Below are 6,885 nucleotides of genomic sequence, written 5' to 3' on the forward strand. Positions count from 1 at the left end.
TCCCTCTGTAGACTGGGAGCTCATTGTGCCCAGGAATGTGTCTGTTCCTTGTTATACTATATTCTCCCAAGTGCTTAGTACAGTGCTTTGCACAAAGTGCTCAGTAAATATGAATGAATGAATGAATGAATGGCATTATGGTGGCCATGACATTTTTTATTTTGAAAAACGTGCATAGTGTGATTTATTTTACTTTTTTTTCAGATCATTGCCTGTATGATATTTAACCAAATCTTACGTTGTACTTTGGATAAATAAAGATTAAGTTAAAATAGAGACTGGCATTGAAATAACTGGGGGATGTCTATCTTTAAGGAATTAGAAACTTTAGGAAAGAGGGCAGATTTTAGGAAGTATCTTTCTTTTTTTTTTTTGGAGAGCTTTAATTCCTTTAGCTACAGAGTTCAATAAATGACATAGGTCATGGTTAATCAATCATATAGTAAATTTGAATCATATACACACAATTTAATTGACTGTCAATTGTGGTATTTGTTAAGCACTTTCTATGTACTAAACAATGAACTAAAAGTTAGAGTAGATGTACAATAATCAGAAACCTGCCTTATAAATGTACAGTCACTGAGCCCAATTTCCATAAGGCTTAAGGGTAGGTACTTTGAGTACTAACGCTGGGGACATTGTATAAAGTAATAACTCTATTAGAAGACTGAGATACAATTGTTAGACTGATGCACAGATTGTACAAATAAAGTGTGCATAATGCACCTATCTGCCAATTATCTAAAAGTTTCAGTGGGTTTTTCAAAGTTTCTTACTTCCAGGAAGTTACTCTAGGTCCTGGGAGAATTTGTGTCATTAGTCAAATCATCCAACAGCTAATATGTTCCTTGGCAAAGTTTTCAAAATTGTCTTTTATATGTCTTTAATATGTAATTTTTCATTGATCAAAGGAGAAAAAAAGTAAAAAACTGAAAGAATACCCACATTAGACCCCCCAAAAGAAAATTACTGAAATTGTTTTGTTTAATTGATTACTCCCAAATTCCAGTGAAAAATAATTTGTATAATTAAAAATTCATTTTGCCTTATCTAGCAGAGAACGGTAATGGTATCCAGTAGTCATAAGAAAGGATAGTGTCAATGGAAGTGACAATAGAATATAATCATCCCCTTTATAAAGTTTTCCTTGGGATAGCACTGTTGAATGTTATGCTGATATTTTCAATTAAACCTCTCCTTTACTCTCCTCAAAATTTGATGCGTTTTGATTCAGTTGAAAATCAATATTCAGCATAAGTATTGCTTTAACCCAAGTCTAGTAGACCAAGGTGCCTTTCCCCGTCAGATAAGATATAAACATTAACACACTGAAAATTTTAAAAAAATTAAATATATTATTGGCTTGTATTTACATTACTACTTAATAATAATCAGGTTTTTAGCTCATTTAAAAATATATTGGTATTTTCTTTTGACTTTTTTTTTTGATTTTTGGAACCTTTTAATGAACTTGATATTATTTCCTGTGGCTAACTACATACTTCATGTAACAGTCATTCACTTTACTTCTCTTTTCATGGAGCAACCAAAAGCATTAACTGAGTCATTGCAGTATGGAAATAGGTTAAATAGACTTATTTTTGCAAGTGTAGCCTCGCCCTTAATCTCAGACTAATGTAAATTTTTATACATATATGCATGTATAGACACTGGTATTTTTAGGGGCACTACAATTTAATTTCAAATAGAAGTCAATAATGTGCCATAAATTCCCTTAAAAGTAGGTCAATCAGTAGAAGTGATGAACTCCATGAATTAGACTGGGCTGATTATTTCAAGAAATGAATTACTTGAGTAAGAAGAATTGTAATCTCTACGTCAATATTTTGGATACAAATATTTCTCTAAAGATGGTGGATGGCCAAGAAGAAAGCATTGGCAAAGTCAGAAAACTCAAGTACATTTACCTGTATCTTAAAATAAAGTTGCCTCTTTAGTTTCTAGGGGATTTTTTTTGCTGGTTTTTATTAGAATAAAGAATAAAAATGTTGATGAAAAACTGAAAAAAAATAACTCCTCAAGGTCCCCAGAAACATTCAACAGCAAGGATTGGCCTCATACAATGAATTGAATAAAAAACAAACAACAACAACAACAAAAAAGCACCCCACCACCAGAAAAATAAGCTTACAACCACCATAAACCTTATTTCAATTCCTAAATTATCTCCGCTACAAGTACAGATGCACAATGAAAAAGGGCTCTAAAAATGCCCATGCAATTAGACTAATTTTTCTCAGATGTCCATAATGGACTTCTAAAAGGAAAGTTAAGTGTACAGATATTAGATTCCCAATCATTAATATAGATATCAAGGAGAGAAAACAATCACATCATTTCTTCAAGTGTCTATCAGAGACAGTTTACTGGGCTGGGTCTAACCTAGTAATGGCATGCCTTATATTCTTACATAACTGAAAATTATGAGACATATTTTCCCCTTGAGTGTGGGAGAAAGCAAGGTAACAACTGCACAAATTGTCAAAGTAGAGGATCATAGTCCATGAAAATAACAACATGTCCGTACAATCCCTTCATATAATACCCAAAATTAACCCCATTGACATGAAGCGCCAACCCATGGTTGGGTTGATGAGTGGACTGAGAATGGGTCTTCTGGCATAAATTTTAGCTCACACGCAGTTTCTGTCTGGTGAAACCTTTTAACATCCCACTTGCATGTTCTTCTGGGGACAGAAGATCACCAATCTCTTCACCTTTAAAGCATTGTTGAAATCACATCTCCTCCAAGAGGCCACCCCTGAGTATGTTGCTGGACTTGGATCAGTGGACTTGGATCTGTGAACTTTGGACTTTTGATATTTGCCACACCCCTAACCACACAACACTTATGTACATATCTTTATAATGATATATAAATTATTCCTTTATATTCTAGTATTTTTTCTCCTGTAGAGGATAAACTTGTTTATAGGTATACGCCATGGACACTATAAACTATGTTTATAGTTTTGCCATGGACACATTTCGCCCAGGATACCCCACCTCCATCTGTAATCATTCTGGTAGTGTACCCATAGAGTTTTCTTGGTTATAATACATAATTGGTTTACCATTGCCTACTTCCACACAGTAAACCTGAGTCTCCACCTTGACTTTCTCCCATGCTGCTGCTGTCCAACACAGATGAGTTTTGACTTGTAGCAGATTGTCTTCTACTCACTAGCCACTGTCCAAGCTAGGAATGAAATGGATATGTCTCTGCTTGACTCTTCCTCCCTAGTTGAGTCTTGTAGAGTCCTGGAAACTCTCCAGGGGCAACTCTGAGAGGTGAAGGCATAGACTAGATCCACTAATTCTGTTGCATTGTACAGAATGCCCAAAATCTTAACACAGTGCTCTACACATAGTAAGTGCTCAATAAATACCATTGATTGATTGATTGATAGGGCTTGAAATTCTAAAATTCTTACCAGGCCTGGTAAAAGGTGAATGAGGGCATTCAAATCCAATGTGGTTCTAGCACAACTCCCTTTTTGGGGATATCTCAAAAAAGGGACTGTTCTGGACCTGTCTTTCCAGAGATACAGGAAATTTTGAGCAGTTCCTCAGGAGCACTCCAATCACAAAGGGAGACCAACACTTGAAGCCTCTGTTTGAACTAGCTTCTCAATTTTGGCTTCATCTGATTGAATGAGTGAGAAAGTACAGAAGTCTATTGGCTTCCTAGGGAGTCTGCCAATGAGAATAGGCTGCATCGATCACATAATCCTGCTTTAATCACTGGATTAGGGAGGAAGGGGGGTTATATATCTGTTCCTACTAGGTCTGTAACTGGATGCCAGAACTCAACATGTAGAGAACATTTATTCCAGAGATTGATACAAATTTACAGTGGTTTCTATAAAGCCCAGTTTTTCATTTTGCTGCCAAAATGTGCAGCTCTTTGTAGCTCTTCGGTTGAAATGTCTTCACAGAATAAGGCAGGAACAGAATTGATACCTTTGTATGGAATAAGGATGTTTATATAATTTTTCAGTATAATAATTTTTGACCTTGATCAGAAGAGGTCCAAGCTAATGCTGTGTTAACCTAAAGTTGGAAGGGTATCTCATATAGATAAATCCCCTCCAAGAGATTCGTTTGTACTTTTTCTCACCTAAAAACCTCCCAACTGCCACTTCAGCACTACCAAACCACCTTAGCACTCATAATCCCCAAAGCACTTACCTACATGTCTGTAATTCAGTTCGGGGATTGTCCCCAGATAGATTGTAAACTGACAGAGTTGTTGGATCATTAAGCAGTGTAGCCTAGTGGGAAGAGTATGCACCGGGGAAATAGCATGGCATAGTGGATAGAGCACAGGCCAGAGAGTCAGAAGATCATGAATCCTAATTGTGACTCTGTACCTTTGCTGCGTGACCTTGGGAAAATCACTTCACTTCTCTGGGCTTCAGTTACCCCCTCTGCAAAATGGGAATTGAGACTGTGAGCCCCACATGGGACAAGGACTGTGTCCAGCTCGATTTGCTTGCATCTACCCCAGCACTTAGGCAAGTGTCTGACATATAGTAAACTATTAACAAATACCAGATTTATCATTATTATTATTAGTAGTATTACCCGAAAGAGGATTGGGTTCTAATGTGGACTTTGATACTTGCCTGCTTTTGTAATCTTGGGCAAGTCACAAAAATTCTCTGTGCCTCAGTTTCCTTATCTGTAAAACAGGGATTCAACACTTGTTTTCCCTTTCACTCAGATTAAGATCTTCATGTAAGACAGGATCTGTGTCCTACTTATTTTGTAACTTGGACCAGTAATTAATACAGTCCTCAGAACATTGTGAGCACTTAACAAATAACACAATTTTTATTATTAATTCTGCTGTACCTCTTCAAATAGTACCATAAACAGTAGGCATTCCACAAATGTGACTGATCGATTGATATTCTGGAACCACATACCCAGATACTTTAATAATACCATGTCCACCTTATTAAGAGAGAGCATTTCGAGTATATGCTGTACCTAATTCTGCTTTCCTCCTCACTAGGGGCCTCAGGACATCCCTGGAGTCTGAACAAATTGGCAGCTAGAGCTGTCAGGGGAACAGAGATGTCACCATCCTCATGCAGAACTGTTATAATTGTGGACTCCCAGGTCTCTCAGGAAGAATGATAGAGTCTTCTGTCAAGAACAAGGAATGAGCTTCAGTTGTGAGGCTTGATTATATTGCTAGAGATCTGTGCAGAACCTCTCGAACTCTCTTACCCCGTCATCTGTGTCCCCACTGTGCCACTAAGGCAATGAGCAAACAGGCAATAAGTGCACACAAACTATTTTTTTTTTTTATGTGAGATCCCACTTAAAGCCAAAATGACTAAACCACAGTGTTGTGCTAAGGTGCCATGATCCAGCTGATGGTTTAGCATGGTACCTGCTTTGGCCAAGTAGTTATTTATAAGGATTCCTCTTAGTCTCACCCACCTCATGGAACATGTAGGTGGTTTTTGGGTAAAATGGCTTCACTTTTGATACATAACCTCAGAACTGCAGCTGGAACGCAGGTCTACTTTTATCCAAAGTAGTGCTCTACCAAGTTGACTGATAGCAGGGCTTTAGGAAGAACACACCACAGCACAATCCAGTTTCATAATAGACCGATATACCTGACCCCAGCCTGATTTACTTCTCTGACCTTCCTATTTCAGGATCATATCTTCTGACAGTAAGTTCTGTTCACATGTTTGAATGTGAAGAAAAAAACTGTGCATAGTTGACAGTCAATTTTAATTTGTGTGCCTCAGAAAGTATCCTTTATCGCTCCAATGAATTTGTCCTAGCAGTGTCTGTTTTTGGATCTGTCTCTTTGTCCTCCTATTTCCCAGACTTCTCCTTAAAGAGGGTAATTTTTCTAATTGTCAATCTGGACTGTGTAGTGCAATTGTCTGAAAACAGTCCATTTCTGTCCCCCCTAAACTGTAAGCTAATTATGGACCAGAATGTATCTGCAAATTCTGCTGTTTGTACTCTCCCATGTGCTTAGTATAGTGTTCTGTGCACATAGTAAGTGCTCAATAAATACCACTTATTGATTGATTTTTACCATTTTTAAATAGTTCTTCCCACGTTGCTTTTTGATGCTACCTTTAAGATCACTATAATAAGAGGCTAGCGGATATTCTATAATTATCTATTAATTTTGCATGTCAATCCCAGTGAGGCTGAGCTGCAATGCTGCTGACTGACTGAGTTCCAAGACCTCATGGCTGGCAATTCCTAACTTGCTCTGAATGCTTGAGTATGGCTGGCAGGATGCTATTTGATCTTTAAGATGACACTGATGGAACTTTTCAAAAAGCTTGATGTGCCTTCAGAGAGGCTTTTTCAGACTAGGAGGCCTTTCCAAACTAAGCCCCCCTTTTCTTCTGCTCTCCCTCCCCTCCCCATAGCCCCAATTCGCACTCTTTGCTCTTCCCCTGCTCCCCACCCCACAGCAGTTGTGTATATGTATACATATTTATAATTCTATTTATATTAATGATGTGGAAAATCTTTAATTCTATTTATTTATATTGATGCTATTGATGCCTGTTTATTTGTTTTGATGTCTGTGTCCCCCCTTCTAGACTGTGAGTCTGTTGTGGGCAGGGATTGTCTCTGATTGTTGCTGAATTGGTCTTTCCAAGCATTTAGTACAGTGCTCTTCACACAGTAAGTGCTCAATTCATTCACTTATTCAATAGTATTTATTGAGCGCTTACTATGTGCAGATAACTGTACTAAGCGCTGGGAATGTACCATAAATACGATTGAATGAATGAATGAGTAAAGGATGTTAGATGGTTTAAAACTGTGGCTTGATATAAAGCTTGGTAACACAGTTACAACACA

General features: G+C 37.5%; 1 non-coding gene across 1 annotated transcript; it reads right to left on the reverse strand.

The window, feature by feature from the left end:
• Nucleotides 1-3,181: 3,181 nt before the first annotated feature.
• Nucleotides 3,182-3,318, reverse strand: LOC114810392. The gene has a single exon (XR_003758092.1). It is a non-coding gene; the product is annotated as a small nucleolar RNA SNORA7 (small nucleolar RNA).
• Between the last annotated feature and the right edge of the window lie 3,567 nt (nucleotides 3,319-6,885).

This window comes from Ornithorhynchus anatinus, chromosome 3 (assembly GCF_004115215.2).
Source record: "Ornithorhynchus anatinus isolate Pmale09 chromosome 3, mOrnAna1.pri.v4, whole genome shotgun sequence".
Classification (NCBI taxonomy): Eukaryota; Metazoa; Chordata; class Mammalia; order Monotremata; family Ornithorhynchidae; genus Ornithorhynchus; species Ornithorhynchus anatinus.